The following is a 20,896-nucleotide window of genomic DNA, read 5'->3' on the forward strand; positions in this document are numbered from 1 at the left end:
CAAAACTCCATCTCTACTAAAAAATAATTAGCCAGACCTGGTATCAGGTGCCTGTAATTTCACCTACTCAGGAGGCTGAGGCAGGAGAATTGCTTGAACTAGGCAGGGAGGTTGCAATGACCTGAGATCACACCACTGCACTCCAGCCTGGGTGATGGAGCCAGTTGGTGACATGGGTCATTTGTCAAAACTCATTAAAGTATACATTTAGCATCTGTGCTTTTTGTCTGTAAATTATAGCTCAATAAAAACTGAGTTCTGGCCAGGTGTGGTGACTCAGGCCTGTAATCCCAACATGTTGGAGGCCAAGACAGGAAGATCACTTGAGCTCAGGGGTTTGAGACTAGCCTGGGCAACATAGGGAGACCCTGTCTCTACAAAAAAAAAAAAAAAAAAATTTAAATTAGTTGGTCATGGGGGCACATGCCTGTGGTTCCAGCTACTCAAGATGCTGGGCATGAGGATCGCTTGGGCCGGGGAGGCCAAGGCTGCAGTGAGCTGTCATCACGCCTCTGCACTCCAGCCTGGGGTGACAGAGCAAGACTGTCTCAAAAAATAAAAAAATTAAAAAAAGCCACATGTGCCTAATAGCTATCATACTGGACACTGCAGGCCTAGAAGAGCAGCCCCGTGAGTGCTCTGCCCTTTATTATACAGAGCCTCTCAAACTGCAGTGGGGTCCGGGCTTGGTGGCTCACACCTGTAATCCCAGCACTTTGGGAGGGCCGAGGCGGGCGGATCACCTGAGGTCAGGAGTTTAAGGCCGGCCTGACCTACATAGTGAAACCTCATCTCTACTAAAAATACAAAATGAGCCAGGGTATTTTTTAATTTTTAGTAGAGATGGGGTTTCGCCATGTTTTAATTGAGACGGCTTCCAATCAGAGCAAAAGACAGCTGAAAACTCTGCAGCATTTAATTAAGGGAAGTTGGCTGGGCACGGTGGTTCATGCCTGCAATCCCAGCACTTTAGGAGGCTGAGGCAGGCGGATCATGAGGTCAGGAGTTCGTGACCAGCCTGGCCAACATGGTAAAAACCCCGTCTCTACAAAAAACACAAAAAAATTAGGCGAGTGTGGTGACAGGCACCCGTAATCCCAGCTACTCAGGAGGCTGGGACAGGAGAATTGCTTGAACCCAGGGGATGGAGGTTGCAGTGAGCTGAGACCGTGCCACTGTACTCCAGTCTGGGCAACAGAGGGAGACTCTGAAACAAAAAAAAAAAAAAAAAAAAAATTAAGCACAGATTTATGGGCCAGTGACGCCATAGAAAACTCACACAAACCCTAGAAACAGATGGTTCATCGTGATCATGTTTGTGATTACAAGGAGCTGTCTCATTATTTAGGGAATCAAATATAAAATGTGGATTTTAAATGCAGACTATGGAGGACGGCGCAGCAGTCAAGGACAACAAACCAAGTGTAACTGGGTAACTCATGGCTCCACGAGATCACCAGAACAACTCTCACTACCGCTACCAAGAGGGTGGCGTGAGCCCGGCGCCGTGCACGCATGGGTCCCAGCTACTCAGGCTGAGGCTGGTTTGAGTCTGAGGCTATAGCACACAAGGACCATGCCTATGAATAGCCACTGCTCTGCAGCCTGGGCAACATAGTGAGACCTCATCTCCCTACATATAAAACAAGGCCAGGCACAGTATCATCCCAGCACTTTGGGAGACCGAGGCAGGCGGCTCACCTGAGGTCAGGAGTTCAAGACCAATCTGACCAATATGGCGAAACCCCATCTTTACTAAAAATTTAAAAATTTGCCAGATGTGGTGGTACACGCCTGTAATCCCAGCTACTTGGGAGGCTCAGGCAGGAGAATCACTTGAACCTGGGAGGGGGAGGTTGTGGTGAGCCAAGATCACCCCACTGTACTCCAGCCTGGGCAACAGAGTGAGACTTTATCTCTAAATAAATAAATAATAAGAAAATAAACAGAGGGTCATGGGCCCAGAACAGAGCCTGGCACGTAGGTCCTCTCTAGCTCACCATCGTGCTTGGTTCTTGCTCGGGGTAGGGTTACTTGCCCACTCGGGCACTGGGAGGTGGGCCACCTGCTTTCCCTGGGCCACGGCCCAAGAAGCCTCACAGAACTTGGACCTCACTGTGTTGTCAGTGACATTCAAAGACTTGAATGTCAAACGGAGTTATGGCAGCTCAGGGGCGTGGAGGCATCTTCTAGAAGCCATACTCCTCAGTGACTTCCGGGGCAAAGAGCCTTTCCTCTCCACAAAGTTCATGGCCTTGGAAAACCCAAATCACTGCCAGCTCCCTGGTTCCCCACCAATTCCCGAATCTTCACCTGCCCCTCACACCTTTCTATTTACCTTAGAAGTCCCTCAACATTTATCACACTCCTCTATCAGTAACAACGTTCTGAAAAAACATTGCAAATATAGAAAATGTACGTGTGATCTACTGTCATTCTACACACAATATCAGTGAAACTTGTTTTGCTTATTTTTGTTTAAAGAAATAGAAGCAGAAGTCGTCAGTTTTTCTTCCTGCCTCCCCAATGTAACTGCTTCTACAACCTGTTTTAGAGAGCCCTGAGAGCTCAGAGGCAAAGGGCCCCAGTCCCCTTCCCGCCTCCTCCCTCGCTCTCCAGGGACTCTGGGTCTGGGGAATGGCTGGGTAGAATGGGGATGGGGCCAAACTCTAGCAGGGAGAGAAGAGGCTGGAACCCCCTCTCCACCCTCACCTCCACCCCTTTTATCCCCTCTCAGAGCCAGGACAGACCACCAGCCACCAAGAACTGCGAATTACCTGGACTGTGGTAGAAGGTAAAACCCAACGTGGGAGATGCTTCCAAAGTCACTTGGAGCTCCAGCTGCAGGGTCCTTTTTGTGAGATGAGGGTGGTGACACGTATGGGCGCTGAGAACACTGTTCCAAGTGCTACAGGAAGCCCCAGTGCCTTTCTTAATACTTCACATGGGACCGGGCGCAGTGGCTCATGACTGTAATCCCACCACTTTGGGAGGCCGAGGTGGGTGGATCATCCGAGGTCAGGAGTTTGAGACCAGCCTGGCCAACATGGTGAAACCACGTCTCTGCTAAAAATACAAAAATTAGCCAGGTGTGGTGGTGGGTGCCAGTAATCCCAGCTACTCAGGAGGCTGAGGCAGGAGAATCACTTGAACTCAGAAGGCAGAGGTTGCAGTGAACCGAGATCACTGTCTTGCTCTGTCGCCCAGGCTGCAGTACAATGGCACAATCTCGGCTCACTGCAACCTGCACCTCCCAGGATCACATGATCTCCTGCCTCAGCATCACAAGTAGCTAGGAATACAGGTGCATACAACTGCAGCCGGCTAATTTGTGTACTTTTAGTAGAGACGAGGTTTCACCATGTTGGCCAGGCTGGTCTCGAACTCCTGATCTCAGGTGATCTGCCCACCTCAGTCTCCCAAAGTGCCGGATTACAGGTGTAAGCCACCACGCCTGGCCAGGAGATTACAATGTATATGGGTGTTTTGAGATCCCCAAGCTGAATTGAGGTTCCAGTGCCAGAGTGGCTGGCAACCCTTCCCTAACGGAACAGGAGGGCAGCTGGGCATGATGTCTACATTTATCCATACGTGGATGTGCATTTCTCAGAATGCTCCTACCTGGCGGATGACCTAATGCCTAGTTGTCTGACATGAGCAGGGATCCCTCACACAGAACATTGTTCTGCCCCAGACACCCGTATGGCTCTCATGTGACCTGTGTCCAGTTTATGCCTAACTATCACTGTGGCACTGGGATCCCGCCCGTGTTCTCCCTGGTTTCCTGGGAAAAACCCAGCCTGGGGTAGCCCTTACAGCTTCAGATGAGGGACATAAATTTGATACATCACCACGACAGAAAATAAGGTCAAAGCAAACGAAAACATAAAGTGGGGAAGGATCACCCTATTCCACAAATGGTGCTGAGATAATTGGCTAGCTACATGCCAGAGAATCAGACTGGATCCTCCTCTATTACCTTATACAAAAATCAACTAAGATGGATCAAGGACTTAAATCTAAGCCCCGAAACCATAAAAAAATCTAAAAGATAACATTGGGGAAACTCTGTTAGAGACTGACTTAGGCAAGGATTTCCTGACCAAGAGCCCAAAAGCAAATGCAATAAAACCAAAGATAAACAGCTGGGTTTTAATATTAAACTAAAGAGCTTTTGCATGGCAGAAGGAGCAGTCACCAGGGCAAACCGACAACCCACAGAGCGGGAGAAAATCTTCACAAGGTACACCTCTGACAAAGGACTAATATCAATATCCAAAAACTACAACAAACTCAAATTAGCAAAAACAAAAACAATCCCATCAAAAAGTGGGCTAAGGACGTGAATAGACAATTCTCAAAAGAAGATACACAGATGGCCAACAAACATATGAAAAAAATGCACAACACTAATCATCTGGGAAACGCAAATCAGAGCCACAATGCCACACCACCTCACTCCTGCAGGAACGGCCATAAAAAAAAAAAAAAAAAAAAAATCAGGCCGGGTGCAGTGGCTCACGCCTGTAATCCCAGCACTTTGGGAGGCCGAGACGGGTGCATCACGAGGTCAGGAGATCAAGACCATCCTGGCTAACACGGTGAAACCCCGTCTCTACTAAAAATACAAAAAATTAGCCTGGCATGGTGGCGGGCGCCTGTAGTCCCAGCTACTCGGGAGGCTGCGGCAGGAGAATGACGTGAACCCAGGGGGCGGAGCTTGCAGTGAGCCGAGATCACACCATTGCACTCCAGCCTGGGCGACAGGAGACTCCATCTCAAAAAAAAAAAAAAAATCAAGAAATAATAGATGTTGGTGTGAATGCAGTGAAAAGGGAACACTGCTACACCGTTGGCTGGAGCGGAAACTGGTACAACCACTATGGAAAACAGTGTGGAGACTCCTTAAAGGACTGAACGTAGAACCACCGTTCGATCCAGCAAAACCATTCTTGGATGCTGGGCACAGTGACTCACGCCTGTAATCCCAGCACTTGCGGAGGCCAAGGCGGGCAGATCACAAGGTCAAGAGATCGAGACCAGCCTGGCCAACACGGTGAAACCCCGTCTCTACTAAAAAAATACAAAAAACTAGCCAGGCGAGGTGGTGGGCGCCTGTAGTCCCAGCTACTCAGGAGGCTGAGGCAGGAGAATTGCTTGAACCTGGGAGGCCGAGGTTGCAGTGAGCCGAGATCACACCACTGCCCTCCAACCTGGCAACAAAGTGAGACTTCAAAAAAAAAAAAACACTCCTGGGTATGTACCCAGAGGAAAAGAAGTTATATGAAAAAGATACTTGCACATACATTTATAGCAGCACAATTTGCAATTGCAAAAATGTGGAACCAACACAAATACCCACCATCAATCAACGAATGGATAAACTGTGATATATATGTATATGTATATATGTGTATATGTATATCTGTATGTATATATGTATATGTGATGGAATATATATACATAATATATATATGATGAAATACTACTTAGCCATAAAAGGAATGAATTAATGGCATTCGCAGCAACCTAGATAGGATTAGAGACTATTATTCTAAGTGAAGTAACTCAGGAATGGAAAACCAAACATCGTATGTTCTTACTTATAAGTGGGAGCTAAGCTATGAGGCTGCAAAGACATAAGAATGACACAATAGGCTGGGCGCGGTGGCTCACACCTGTAATCCCAGCACTTTGGGAGGCCGAGACGGGCGGATCACGAGGTCAGGAGATCGAGACCATCCTGGCTAACACGGTGAAACCCTGTCTCTACTAAAAACTACAAAAAATTAGCCTGGCGTGGTGGCGGGTGCCTGTAGTCCCAGCTACTCGGGAGGCTGAGGCAGGAGAATGACGTGAACCCAGGAGGTGGAGCTTCCAGTGAGCCGAGATTGTGCCACTGCACTCCAGCCTGGGCGACAGAGGGAGACTCCGTCTCAAAAAAAAAAAAAAAGAAAAAGAATGACACAATGGACTTTGGGGACTCAGGGTGGGAAGGGTGGGAAGCCGGTAAGGAATAAAAGACTACAAATTAGGCTCAGTGTTTGCTGCTCAGGAGATGGTCGCACTAAAATCTCACAAATCACCACTAAAGAACTTACTCATGTGGCCGGGCGCGGTGGCTCAAGCCTGTAATCCCAGCACTTTGGGAGGCCGAGACGGGCGGATCACAAAGTCAGGAGATCGAGACCATCCTGGCTAACTCGGTGAAACCCCTGTTTCAACTAAAAAATACAAAAAACTAGCTGGGCGAGGTGGCGGGCGCCTATAGTCCCAGCTACTCGGGAGGGTGAGGCAGGAGAATGGCATGAACCCGAAAGGCGGAGCTTGCAGTGAGCTGAGATCCGGCCACTGCACTCCAGTTTGGGCAACAGAGCGAGACTCCATCTAAAAAAAAAAAAAAAAAGAACTTACTCATGTAACCAAACACTACCTATTTCCCAATAACCGATGGAGACCAAATTAAAATAAATATAGAAGGTCAAAGATGAATCACTTACAGATCCTGGGCAGGGTGGGTACAATGGGTGAGGACACTGCTCCATCCCTGGTTCCTGCAAGCCAGGGATGAAGAGGGGAGACAGAGACAGAGACAGAGACAGAGAAAGCAAGAGAGAGAGAGAACGCATCACAGCTAGCGGAGTAAGTATACAGGGGAAAAGGGTGTGGGTCACTTTAAATTCACAGGCAAATGTCTGAATGGTCCATTTAAAGGAAGCAGAAGGAAAGCAGAGAGCCCAGTCTGCTGGGTGACAAAGATGCCCCTATGGGCTCATCTCTGACCACCAGCTTGGACCACTGAGGTGAGGTGTTCTCATGGCTAGGCAGCAACCTTTGGTGTGGCATTCCTGCTACAATGGTATACTCCTACTTTTGCAAAAATATCTGTGTAAAGTGTCTAGGAGGATATAGAACCAAACTTTAACATCAGTTGCATGAGAATTGCAATGATGAATGACATTTATGTTGTTTTGTTTGAGATGGAGTTCTTGCTCTGTTTCCCAGGCTGGAGTGCAGTGGCACAATCGTAGCTCACTGCAGCCTCAGACTCCAGGGTTTAAGCGATCTTCCTGCCTGAGCCTCTCCAGTAACTGGAACCTCAGGCACACATCACCACACCTGGCTAACTTTTTCTATTTTATTTTTTGTAGAGATGGGATTTTGCCGTGTTGCCCAGGCTGGTCTTAAACTCCTGGGCTCAAGCAATCCTCCTGCCTCAGCCTCCCAAAGTACTGAGATTACAGGTATGAGCCACTGCGCCCAACCCATTTATGCTTTTTTTTTTTTTTGTATTTTCAGCACAGTATCAATTCTTTAGAGAACATGATAACATTACTGCAGCCAAAAAAAACCATTTCCAGTTTTAAGAAGCACCAGATGTGCTATTAAATACTGCAGCAAAATATAATTAAGTGTGGATGGAATCGTAAACAAAAGAGGAAAGCCAAAAATATTTCACGCTGAGGCTGAATGAGGAGTACGTGGGTTTCGTTATATGATTCTACTTTTCTGTATGTTTACACTTTTTCCATAATCAAATGTTTTGTTGTTGTTGTTTGGGAATATTTTTTGTTTTGTTTTGTCGCCCAGGCTGGAGTGCAGTGACGCAGATCTCAGCTCACTGCAACCTCCGCCTCCCGAGTTCAAGCAATTCTCCTGCCTCGGTCTCCCAAGTAGCTGGGATTATAGGCATCTGCCACCACGCCTGGCTAATTTTTGTATTTTTAGTAGAGACGGGGTTTCTCCATGTTGTCCAGGCTGGTGTTGAACTCCCTACCTCAAGTAATCCGCCTGCCTCAGCCTCCCAAAGTGCTGGGATTACAGGTGTGAGCCATCGCTCCTGGCCTCATCATAAAATGTTATGTGCAGAATTTTTAAATTAAATTGAAAAGCCTCTTGGCCTACCTCCTCTCCCCACAGTCTCTCACACTCAGCATCTGCCTCCCAGACCCCATTCTCCCCGATTCTGTACCTCTGAGGAGGGGAGCCACTTTCTACCCAATCGCCAGGCCACGACCCAGGCACCTTCCTCTCTCCTTCCCTCGCCTTCACCTTCGCACAGCCCAACAGCCCCCATCCCCATCCCTGCTGCCCCCTGACTTTCTCTGCGCAATTCTATCTTCCTCATCTCCACTTCTTCAGCTCTGTCGCCCAGGCTGGAGTGCAGTGGCACGATCTCAGCTCACTGCTGGAGATGAAGAAGGACCCCAGCTCATTCATACCTCACCCTCCCCTGCCTAGACCATCGACCCAGCCTCCCTCCTGGCCTCTCAGCCTTCGCTCTTTTCCCTCCAGCCCACTCCCCAAATGGCCGGGGAGAGAGGAGCCTGCTTCTTCTTTGCTCATAGCCCACCCATGGCTCCCCAGTGTACCAGGAAAAATTCCCAGCTTCTCTACTTTGATGACCTCATCAAGTCTGTCCAGCTTCATCTTGAGTTACTTGCCAATCACGCTCTTACAAGCCAGGCTCCACCTGCAGCTCCCTGCCTCAGTCCTCCACACACAGGCAGTCCCCTCTGCCTGGGATAATCTTTCCACCTTTCTCCATCTGCTCAATTCCCAACTCATCCTTAGGGGTAAATAAAAAGTAAAAAATCCTCCCTTCTAGGGTCTGCCAGAAGACAGTTAACCTCTTCCTTCCCAGGGCTGCCTTTTTGTTTTTTGTTTTTTGAGATGGAGTCTCGCTCTGTCACCCAGGCTGGAGTGCAGTGGCGCAATCTCAGCTCACTGCAACCTCTGCCTCCCAGGTTCAAGCGATTCTCCTGTTTCAGCCTCCTGACTAGTTGGGATTACAGGCGCCCGCCACCATGACCGGCTAAATTTTGTATTTTTAGTAGAGACAGGGTTTCACCATGTTGGGCAGGCTGGTCTTGAACTCCTGACCTCAAGTGATCTGCCCAACTCAGCCTCCCAAAGTGCTAGGATAACAGGCATGAGCCACGGAACCGGGCCCCAAACACCATTTCATTCATTCATTCATTGATCTAATTTTTAAATATTTTTTATTTCTTTCTTTTAGAGACAGGGTCTCATTCTGTTGCCTAACCTGAAGTACAGTGGTGCAATGATGTCTCACTGCAGCCTCCAACTCCTGGGCTCAAACGATTCTCCTCCCTCAGCCTCCCAAGTAGCTGGGATGACAGGGGGACACCACCATGCACAGCTATTTTGTTATTCGTTATTTTGTAGAGACAGCATCTCCTATGTTGCCCAGACAGGTCTTAAATTCCTGGGGTCAAGCAATCCTCCCTCCTTGGCCTCCCAAAGTGCTGAGACTATAGGCGTGAACCACCATGCTCGGCTTAAAAATATTTATGAAGTGCATACTCTGTGTCAAGAACGCTCATCTGTTCTAGGTGTCAGGGATACAACCAGAAATGGGACAGATAATCCCGGCTCTCGTCGAGCTTGTGTTTCCAGATGTGTGTGTTGGGGACTGGGAACAGAAAGCAGTGGAGGCCGGGTATGGTGGCTCACACCTGTAATCCCAGCACTTTGGGAGGGTGAGGCAGACAGATCACCTGAGCCCAGGAGTTCGAGACCAGCCTGGCCAACATGGCGAAACCCCTTTTCTACTAAAAATACAAAAGTTAGCCAGGCGTGGTGGTGCGTGCCTGTAATCCCAGCTACTCAGGAGACTGAGGCAGGAGAATCATTTGAATCCGCGAGGCGGAGGTTGCAGTGGGCTGAGATTGCACTTCAGCCTGGGCAACAAGAGTGGAATCTCCATCTCAAAAAGAAAAAAAGAAAAAAGAAAAGCAATGGAGAAGCGGAAGGAGAAGGGGCAGAGGCCTGATTCCTGGATCTGTAACCATTTCTCCTTTGCCAATAGCTTTGTTCTTCTCACCCCAGTTCCCCTGCTCTCAAAGGCAGAAAGGCCACCCCAAAGCAGCCTCAGCAACATTCAGCAAACCCCTGGTGAGTGGGAGTCCCAGGGAGTCTTCCCTCCAACAGAGGGCCCAGAAATTTTCCAGCCTCTTCTTCCGCCTTCACCTGCCCACAGCCCACTGTTCCCGGCCTCGGGTCCTTCCAGCTATGAGCTCAGCCCAATGCCCCGAGCTATCCAAGTCCAGATGCATTGGTGTAGAAGAGGCAGAGGAGGTAGGCTTGTGCAGAGAAGCAGGAGGAAGGGAAACATTAATAAGAGCTTCTGAATGTCCAAATAGGGCTCTTGAGCAAAGAAAGGACTATTTCCTGCTATTCCACTTTGAAAACAATACTCAATCGTTTAAAGTTGTTCATTGTAAACAAAATTTTCAGGGCCAGGCGTGGTGGCTCACATCTGTAATCCCAGCTCTTTGGGAGGCCAAGGTGGGAGGATCGCTTTAGCCCAGGAATTAAAGACCAGCCTGGGCAACATAGCAAGATCCCTCATCTCTGGAAAAAAAAAATTTTTAATTATCCCAGTGTGGTGGCATGCCTGGGGTCCCAGCTACTTGAGAGGCTGAGGGGGGAGTGGTGCCTGAGCCTGGGAGGTCAAGGCTGCAGTGAGCTATGATCACACCACTGCACTCCAGCCTGGGCAACAGAGCAAGATTTTAAGACTCTAAAAAAATGTCCTAAGGCCTTAAATTCAATGAATATATTATCATATTTATTATAACAATGGCTAACTAGGCACGGTTGCTCACGCCTGTAATCCCAGCACTTTGGGAGGCCAAGGCAGGTGGATCACTTGAGGTCAGGAGTTTAAGAGCAGCCTGGCCAACATGGTGAAACCCCGTCTCTACCAAAAAATACAAAAATTAGGCAGGCATGGTGGTGGGTGCCTGTAATCCCAGCTACTTGGGAGGCTGAGGTGGGAGAATCACTTGAACCTGGGAGGTGGAGGTTGCAGTGAGCCAAGATCGCACCACTGAACTCCAACCTGAGTGACAGAGCGAGACTCCGTCTCAAATAAGTGAATGAATGAATGATGAATGCCTTTTAATGATTAGAGGGTGGGAGAATCCCCTATATCCCCTTTTTCTGTTTCTTTCTTTGTTCTCTCCTCCCTGATCAAGGCTCTGTGGTTCCCCGGGGGCAGCACTCATCCCCATCGCTTTCTTTCCCCTGCATCCTCCTGCCCACTTCGTCCTAGATGCAAGTTCAGTTGCAGGAAGTATGAGGCAAGTGGGGTAGCTGAGGCCCCAACTTTCTGGCTGGAGGACCAACAAAGGGGAGAGAAACCCGACAGTACCGCGGAGAGGGAAGAGATTGGGAAAGTTGTTGTTTTTATGAATTTCTGTGTTTGCCCCCAAGATGCACATGGATCTGAGCCTAAACAGCATTCCAAAGATGTTGAAGACACAGTGAAGGGATTCGACCCCCTCCGGTTCCAGTCTGGCCAGTGGGTGGTCCACCGGGAAGACAGATTAGAAAGTCATTGTAATGACTTGGAAGTCAGAACTCACCTGAAACCACAACCCACAGCAGGCTGCTCAGAAGCCCTGCGCTGAACCAAACTAGGTCAATGACCTGTCACAACAAAAGTATTACCGGGTGTGGTAGCTCATGCCTGTAATCACAGCACTTTGGGAGGCTGAGGCAGGAGGACCACTTGCGGTCAGGAGTTCAAGACCAGCCTGGCCAATATGGTGAAATCCCATCTATACCAAAAAATACCAAAAATTAGCCGGGCATGGTGGCACATGCCTGTAATACCAGGTACTCGGGAGGCTGAGGTAAAAGGATCACTTGAGCCTGGGAGGTGGAGGTCATGCCACTGCACTCCAGCCTGAGCAAGCCTGAGCAACAGAGCAAGACCTGTCTCAACAAAACAAAAACAGGCCGGGCGTGGTGGCTCATGCCTGTAATCCCAGTACTTTGGCAGGCCGAGGCGGGTGGATCACCTGAGGTCAGAAGTTCAAGACCAGCTTGAGCAATATGATGAAACCCCACCTCTAATAAAAATACAAAAATTAGCCGGGCTGTGGTGGCACATGCCTGTAATCTCAGCTACTCAGGAAGCTGAGGTGGGAGAATCTCTTGAACCCGGGAGGGGAGGTTGCAGTGAGCCAAGATCACACTACTGCACTCCAGCCTGGGAGACAGAGGGAGAACTTGTCTCAAAAACAAAACAAACTCCCCCCACAAAAAGTATCCACAATCTACACAGAATTTAAACAAGACCCAGCACCTTATTATGTAATATTTAAGATGTCCAGAATACAACCCAGAATTGCTCAGCATGCAAAGAATAAAAATTGCAACTCACACGAGAAAAAGATAACAGAGATGACATAAGTGCTGGAATTGAGTGCAAGAGGTTAGGACTGTGTGTAAAGCATTTAAAGCGGCAGAAAGCAACATGCCTCACTGACCGAACACCACAAGAGTCTGGGGAATATGTTTTGCAGGCTTCCTAGCCTGGCCATTGATAGAAAAGAGAAGAAAGACGAATATGGAACTGAGAGACAACAGTGTCCAACACAGGCCACCATTTTGGCTACTCAGTATCTGTTCACACCAATCTACCCTTATTCAAACCTTCATACAACAAGAAAACATCGTGCTTCCATCTAATAGGATGCAAGTATCCCTTGTACAAATGCAGGCGTGAGCAACCTCTTCCCAAGAAAGCACTTAACAGTGGCATCTGGCCGGGCGCGGCGGCGCACGCCTGTAATCCCAGCACTTTGAGAGGCCGAGGTGGGAGGATCACCTCAAGTCAGGAGTTCGAGACCAGCCTGGGCAACATGGTCAAACCCTGTCTCTACTAAAAATACGAAAATTAGCTGGGCATGGTGGCGGGCACCTGTAATACCAGCTGCTCAGGAGGCTGAGGCAGGAGAATCACCTGAACCCAGGAGGCAGAGGTTGCAGTGAGCCAAGAACAAGCCACTACCTTCCAGCCTGGGTGACAGAGCAAGACTCAGTCTCAATAAATAAATGAATCTATCTATGTATGTATGTATCTATCTATGTATCTATGTATCTATCTATCTATATCTAATGTATCTATCTATGTATATTGGCAGAAGACATGAAACTCCCGGGTCAGAGACAAAGGACCATATTCCTTCCAGTACAGACAGCAGCATAAACACAGCATGTTTTCATTGGTTCCCCTTTCTCTCCAAACTCTGTAAGGGCAATGCCAGGGCCCAGGTGGATGCCTGCACGTACAGAGGGTTGTATTACAGGAGAGGAGCACTGAGCTTAGGGAACCCCCTCTGCTTTATAGCAGTCAACAAGCCTGTGTGTGAGGGGAGGGGTTGCCTCATTACTCAAGATTGCCAGCTGCATCAACAACCCTGAAGTAACAGTGACCAGGACCTTGCAGCCATGCACACCCCACACAACATGCAGGAACACAAGACAACTATGGAGGACAGTCTCCCAGCAGCAATACCCACCCCCAGACCCACATCATCTTAGATTCTGGCAGGTTTTCACATGACTCTGCCACCCATCAGCCACTGATTCATCTGACTAACAGGCTGGAATAAAATCACTTCAGGCCAGGTGTGGTGGCTCACGCCTGTAATCCCAGCATTTTGGGAGGCTGAGAGCACTTGAGGTCAGGAGTTCGAAACCAGCCTGGCCAACATGGGGAAACCTGTCTCTACTAAAAATAAAAAATATAGCCGGGCATCATGGTGGGCGCCTGTAATCTCAGCTACTTGGGAGGCTGAAGCAGAAGGATTGTTTAAACCTGGGAGGTAGAGGTTGCAGTGAGCCAAGATCGTGCCACTGCACTCCAGCCTGGGCCAGAGACTCCATCTCAAATTTAAAAAAAATAATAATAATAACTTTAATTTGTCTCATTCAGCCTTTAATTAAGGCTACTTTCAATGTGACTCCCATCAGCAGGATCAGGCCAACCTTGAGTATTGACCTCAACTCTCAACTATGCCCCCCAGGGTCCTAGACTCAGCCAACTGTGAACAAGTCTCAAGGTGGCTCATGCCTGTAATCCCTGCACTTTGGGAGGCTGAGACTGGCATATCATTTAATCTCAGGAGTTCAAGATCAGCCTGGGCAACATGGTGAAGGTCCATCTCTACAAAAAATACAAAAACAATATTATCCAGAAGTGGTGGCACACCTGTAATCCGAGCTACTTGGGAGGCTGAGGCAGGAGGATCCCCTGAACCTGGAAGGTTGAGGTTGCAGTGAGCCAAGATCACACCAATGTACTCCAGCCTAGGTGACAGAGCAAGATCCTGTCTCTAATACAATAAAAAAATTAAAATAAAAAAAATTTTAAAAGACCGGGCACGGTGACTCACGTCTACAATCCCAGCACTTTGGGAGGCCGAGGAGGGTGGATCATCTCAGGTCAGGAGTTCGAGACCAGCCTGATCAACATGGAGAGACCCCGTCTCTACTAAAAATACAAAATTAGCCGGGCGTGGTGCCACATGCCTGTAATCACAGCTACTTGGGAGGCTGAGGCAGGAGAATCGCTTGAACCCAGGAGGCAGAGGTTGCAATGAGCCAAGATCGTGCCATTGCACTCCAGCCTGGGCAAGAAGAGTGAAATTCCATCTCAAAAAAAAAAAAAAAAAAAAAGTAAAAACTGGTCCCAGAGGACCAGTACATCTTATTTTGGACAACCAGCAAATAGTCTAAGGCTACTCTATTATCCATTATAAGCAGAGCAGAGAACTTTAGACTGATCTGCTAAAAACCCAAAAAAAGAAATTTAAAAATAAAAAAATAAACTGATCTGATCTTTGATGTCTTTACAAATAATTACAGGGTGACAAGAGATGGGCCTAAAACCAACCCCTGTCCAAAATGAGCCTGCCACAGCTTACCTCCCCAACCTGAGAAGATTCAGTCATTGGGTTTTGTTGTTAAGCTTGACTGGAATTACCGTTACATTGTCTCAGTTAAGCCACATGAGTAATATTAGCAGGTTGGTTCAGCTAACACAGGACTCAGTCAACTTTTTCTGTAAAGAACCAGGTAATCACATTTTGGGTTCTGTAGGGCATTTGTTTTCTGTGGCATAGTCATCTTATTTTTTCTTTTTGAAACAAGATCTTGCACTGTCGCCCAGGCTGAAGTACAGTGGTACAATAATAGCTCGCTGTAGCCACAACCTCCCAGGCTCAAGTGATCCTCCCACCTTAGCCTCCTGAGTAGCTGGGACTACAGGCATGCACCAGCACACCCAGCCAATTTTTAATTTTTTGTATAGACAGGCTTTCACCATGTAGCCCAGGCTAGTCTTGAACTCCTGGGCTCAAGTGATCCTTCTGCCTTAGCCTCCCCAAGTGCTAGGATTACAGGGGTGAACCACCACACCTGGCTTTTTTTTTTTTTTGGCCTGGCAGTGGCTCCTGCCTATAATTCTAGCACTTTGGGGGGCTGAGGCAGGTGGATCACTTGAGGTCAGGAGTTCAAGACCAGAATGGCCAACATGGAGAAACCATGCTGCTACTAAAAATAGAAAAATTAGTCAGGAGTGGTGGCAGTTGCCTTTAATGCCAGCTACTTGGGAAGCTGAGGCAGGAGAATTGCTTGAACCCAGGAGGTGGAGGTTGCAGTGAGCTAAGATCACACCACTGCACTCCAGTCTGGGCAACAAAGCGAGACTCTGTCTCAAAAAAAAAAAAAAAACAACCACCACCAAATTTTAAAAAATATATAAAAACCTTTGTTGGCTTCTAGACCATACAGACACAGGTCATGGGCCAGATGTACCCCACAGGCTGTAGTGTGTCAACTCCTGATCTAGCACCCTGTCGGTCCAACAAGGGGATTCTGGTGCCTAAACCAGCATTAGTTTGAACCCCCTACTTGGCCCCCTCAGGGCTAAACTGCCATCTGGAGGGTGTGACCACCAGGCTGTCCAGCGGAAAGAAAGATGCATCATTCTGACGATGGTCAGTGGGCAGAATCGTACATTTTCAGAATAGGTCTCTGTAACTCCTCCAACACTTCCGTCTCAGTGACTATCCAAGATGCAGCCAAGAAGAGATGAAGCCTCTTCTGGGACTGCCACATTCAGTGACCAAACAGCCTGAGTAACGTGTGTGTGGCCAGGTGTGGTGGCTCACGCCTGTAATCCCAGCACTTTGGGAAGCTGAGGCGGGCGGATCAGTTGAGGTCAGGGGTCCGAGACCAGCCTGGCCAACATGGTGAAACCCTGTCTCTACTAAAAATACAAAAATCAGCTGGGCGTGATGGCGCACACCTGTAATCCCAGCTACTTGGGAGGCTGAGGCAGGAGAATCGCTTGAACCCAGGGGGCGGAGGTTGCAGTGAACCGAGATGGCACCACTGCACTCCAACCTGGGTGACAGTGTCTGTTTCAAAAAATAAATAAAAATAAAGTATGTGGATCAGGAAGAGGTGGGAAGGGGAAACCAGAAATCTTTTTGAGCTGATTCTTGAGGAAGATGATCCAGCAATCAATAATAGCAGACACCCGCAGATAGCGAAGAAGTTACAAAGTCCCATTGAATACCTTAAATATCAACTGAACTGCAATCAATGTCTTCCGGAGTTAGTGTTGGGGTTAGGTGGTTGCTGCCCCCTAGTGGACATCTTTAGGTTTAACATAGTGGAACGCGCCTCGCCATTTAAGGGAACCCTTGTGAATTGGGGGCCCCATGAGCCAGAGGAATTGCCTCAGGCAGGGGAGGGGAGGAGAGTTTTCTCCAAGTGGGGTAGCTGCTGCTGGGTGCGGCGGCTCACACTTGTAATTCCAGCACTTTGGGAGGCCGAGGCAGGAGGATCGCTTGAGCCCAGGAGTTCAAGACCAGCCTGGGCAACACAGCGAGACTCCCTCTCTGAAGAAAAAATTTAAAAATTAACCAGGTGTGCTGGTGCACGCCTAGAGTCCCAGCTACGCAGGAGGTTGAGGTGGGAGGATCACTTGAGCCCAGGAGTTCCAGGCTGCCGTGAGCCACGATCATGCCACTGCACTCCAGCCTGGGCAACACAGCAAGACCGTCTCAAAACAGAAAATGAAAGAAACAGGGGTAGCTGTGACTTGTATGTAAAACTCAGATGACCTGAGGACCAGACCGGCTGTGCTCTTGGATATATCCTTTACCTTTGGCCATTTCCAGTATCACTAGTGAAGTTCCAGTTAACCTACCTGAGAATGAGGGTGTGAGGCTGGGGAGGAAAGGCCTCCACGGGCCAGGCGTTTGCTTTCAATGAGAGCTTAATAGCGATTCAGTTTTTTTTTTATTATTATTGTTATTATTAAAAGAGAGACAGGACCGGGCACGGTGGCTCACGCCTGTAATCCCAGCACTTTGGGAGGCCAAGGCGGGTGGATCCCGAGGTCAGGAAATCGAGACCATCCTAGCCAACATGGTGAAACTCCGTCTCTACTAAAAATACAAAAGTTAGTTGAGGGTGCTGGCAGGTGCCTGTTATCCCAGCTACTCGGGAGGCTGAGGCAGGAGACTTGCTTGAACCCAGGAGGTGGAGGTTGCAGTGAGCCGAGATGGCACCACTGCACTCCAGCCTGGTGAGAGAGAGAAAGAGACTCCGTCTAAAAATAGATAAATAAAAATTAAATTAAATGTAAAAAAATAGAGATGGGGTTTCACTATGTCGCCCAGGCTGGTCTTGAACTCCTGGACTCAAGCGATCCGCCCACCTCCCAGTGTGAGCCACCGCACTCAGCCTAGTTGCCTTTTCTTTTTAAAAGGGATGTACTTGGTGGCCGTGTCAGGCAGGTGGCGCTGTGGCACTGGGAAACGGCTTACGGAGCACTCCAGCAGCCATTTAGTCATTAAAGCTGTTTCCTTTACTACCGGGATCCCACACATCGTTCCTGGTAGAGGTGAAGAGGGCAGCACATGCCACAGCCCCTGACCGCTAGAATCCCCTGATAACGGGGCGTTCGTTGTTCGAGCATGTAAGACATCAGTACCAATTATACCCGCTCAGTCGTGGAAACCACACAGCAGGACGCTGAATTGGCCCAAAGCGCCACACCCAACTAGAGCACTTCAGCTTCCCTTCCCACTGTGAGCCTGATTCGTTGAATTCAGGCACTTGAACCAAGAAGTCTGTGGGTCAGGGACCACAGCCTCAGCCCTGGAGCAACTTGGGGTTGGGGAATAGCCTAGGGGGACAGCAAAGGCAGGTGAAAAAAACTCAGGTGGTCCGGCCCAGCACTTTGGGAGGCCGAGGCAGGCGGATCACTTGAGGTCAGCAGTTCAAGACCAGACTGACCAACATGGAGAAACTCCGTCTCTACCAAAAATACAAAATTAGCCAGGCGTGGTGGTGCACACCTGTAGTCCCAGCTACTCGGGAGACTGAGGCAGGAGAATTGCTTGAACCTGGGAGGCGGAGGTTGCATTGAGCAGAGATCGTGCCTTTGCTCTCCAGCCTGAGCAACAAGAGTGAAACTCCATCTCAAAAAAACAAAGCAAACAAAAGGCCAGGTGCGGTGGCTCACGCCTGTAATCCCAGCACTTTGGGAGGCTGAAGTAGTTGGATCACCTGAGGTCGGGAGTTCAAGACCAGCGTGGCCAACATGGAGAAACCCCCATCTCTACTAAAAATACAAAATTAGTCAGGCGTGGTGGCGCATGCCTGTAATCCCAGCTACTCGGGAGGCTGAGGCAGGAGAATTGCTTGAACCCAGGAGGTGGAGGTTGCAGTGAGCCGAGATCTCATCATTGCACTCCAGCTTAGGGAACAAAAGCAAAACTCCATCTCAAAAAAAAAAAAAAAAAAAACCAAGTAGGACAGTGGGGACCCCTATTGCCGGCCATCCTCTTCTACTTGGATGAGAGAATTCCCTACTGGATCCTAGGGATTCTTCTCATATTTTTGAACCAGGCCCATGGAGGCCCTGTCCTTCCAATTCCAGAAAGCCACACCTTTGTCAATATCCCATCCTCTTCAACACTACCAGGTCCGGACTTTCATTTTGTCCTACTTACAAGCCAGTCTGGGCCGGGTGCGGTGGCCTCATGCCTGTAATCCCAGCACCTTGAGAGTCTGAAGCAGGAGAATCTCTTGAGCCCAGGAGATCGAGACCAGCCTGGGCAATGTAGCCATACTCTGTCTCTACAAAAAATAAAAAATTAGCTGGGCACAGTGGCATGCACCTGTAGTCCCAGCTACTCAGGAGGCTGAGGTGGGAGAATCACTTGAGCCCAGGTTGGAGTGCACCATTGCACTCTAGTCTGGGTGACAGAGTGAGACCCTGTCCCTAATTCAATCAATCAATAAAATAAAAAATAATAAAACAAGCTACCCCATTACTGTTTCACAAATGTTGCCAGAAGACACAAGACTCCTGGGCCAGAGACAAAGGACTTTATTACTCACCAGCCAGTAGGCAGCATGAGCATCAGCGCCTTCGTATTCATTCTCCTGGACTCCAAGGTCCCACGGAGGTTGGTGCAGACGTCTGTAATTCCGTGGGTTCTGAAGAAGATAAAGAGCTCCTGGGTGGAGCTTGATTTTAAAAAGCTCTTGCTAAAGAGGCTCCCACTCAAATGCGGCCATCTGTCTGGTCACTTGCTACAGCCACATTAGTGAAATTTCCACACGTGAGATGTGGCGTCTTCAAGATCCAAAAAAGCTTATCAGTTGCAACACTTTTGTAGTTGGAGGTGGCAGGGCCAACAGTGTGTCTTTTTTAAGCTATGAAATGTCTCTTTAAGCTGCGGCCCAGCTAGTCCTCGTGATGATGATTGGGATAACAGGGTCTTTGTTATCGCAGTCACAGCTAACTAAGGGCAGGTGAACACTGTCCTCACTCAACACCCACCTGCCCTTAGTTAGCTTCGACTGGACGGCAGCTGATACAACGCAACAATGCAAGCCATTACCCAAAAGCCATTTCTTCCGAAGAATACGTAAGGCTGGGCGCAGTGGCTCACACCTGTAATCCCAGCACTTTGGGAAGCCAAGGCAGGAGAATTGCTTGAGCCCAGGAGTTCCAGACCAGCCTGAGCAACATAATGAAACCCCATCTCTATAAAACAAACAAAGAATTAAAACTTAGCCGAGTATAGTGGTGTGCACCTGTAATCCCAGCTACTCAGGAGGCCAAGGCAGGAGGATTATTTGAGCTCAGGAGTTTGAGACCAGCCTGGGCAACATAGTGAAATTTCATCTCTACTAAAAAAATTTTTTATATTGGCCAGGTGCAGTGGCTCACACCTGTAATCCCAGCCCCCTGGCAGGCCGAGGTGGGCAGATCACGAAGTCAGGAGATCGAGACCATCCTGGCTAACACGGTGAAACCCCGTCTCTATTAAAAATACAAAAAATTAGCCAGGCGTGGTGGCGGGCGCCTGTATTCCCAGCTACTTGGGAGGCTGAGGCAGGAGAATGGCATGAACCCGGGAGGCGGAGCTTGCAGTGAGCCAAGATCATGCCACTGCACTCCAGCCTGGGTGACAGAGCGAGACGCCATCTCGAAAAAAAAAAAAAAAATTATAAATTAACCGGGCATGGTGGCATGCAACTGTAGTCCCAGCTACTCAGGAGGCTGAGGTGGGAGAATCGCTTGAGCCCAGGAGTTCCGGATACAGTGAGCTATGATCATGCCACTGCACTCCAGCCTGGGTGACAGAGCGAGACCCCGTCTCAAAAAAAAAAAAAAAAAGCGTGTAAGACTGGTAAAAACACATTAAAAGATGCACAGCATAACTAGTCCTTAGGGAAATGCAAACCAAACCACAATGGAGCACCACTCCAAACCCACTAGGATGGCTATAGTCAAGAAAACAAACTGGGCCGGGCGCGGTGGCTCACGCCTGTAATGCCAGCACTTTGAGAGGCCGTGGTGGGAGGATCGCCTGAGGTCAGGAGTTCAAGACCAGCCTGACCAACATGGTGAAACCCCGTCTCTACTAAAAATACAAAAATTAGCCAGGCATGGTGGCGGGTGCCTGTAATTCCAGCTACTCAGGAGGCTGAGGCAGGAGAATCGCTTGGACCCAGGAGGCAGAGGTTGCAGTGAGCCAAGATT

The 20,896-nt window shown here is 48.8% G+C and overlaps 2 protein-coding genes across 3 annotated transcripts in view; one reads left to right on the top strand and one right to left on the bottom strand.

Annotated features, from left to right (window-relative positions):
• PRRG2 (proline rich and Gla domain 2) overlaps positions 1-20,896 on the bottom strand; it is a 238,234-nt gene that overhangs the window by 154,210 nt on the left and 63,128 nt on the right. The window lies entirely within an intron of this gene.
• The window catches only part of NOSIP (nitric oxide synthase interacting protein), a 223,046-nt gene that overhangs the window by 138,456 nt on the left and 63,694 nt on the right, over positions 1-20,896 (top strand). The window lies entirely within an intron of this gene.

Source organism: Piliocolobus tephrosceles, chromosome 21, assembly GCF_002776525.5.
Source record: "Piliocolobus tephrosceles isolate RC106 chromosome 21, ASM277652v3, whole genome shotgun sequence".
Lineage (NCBI taxonomy): Eukaryota > Metazoa > Chordata > Mammalia > Primates > Cercopithecidae > Piliocolobus > Piliocolobus tephrosceles.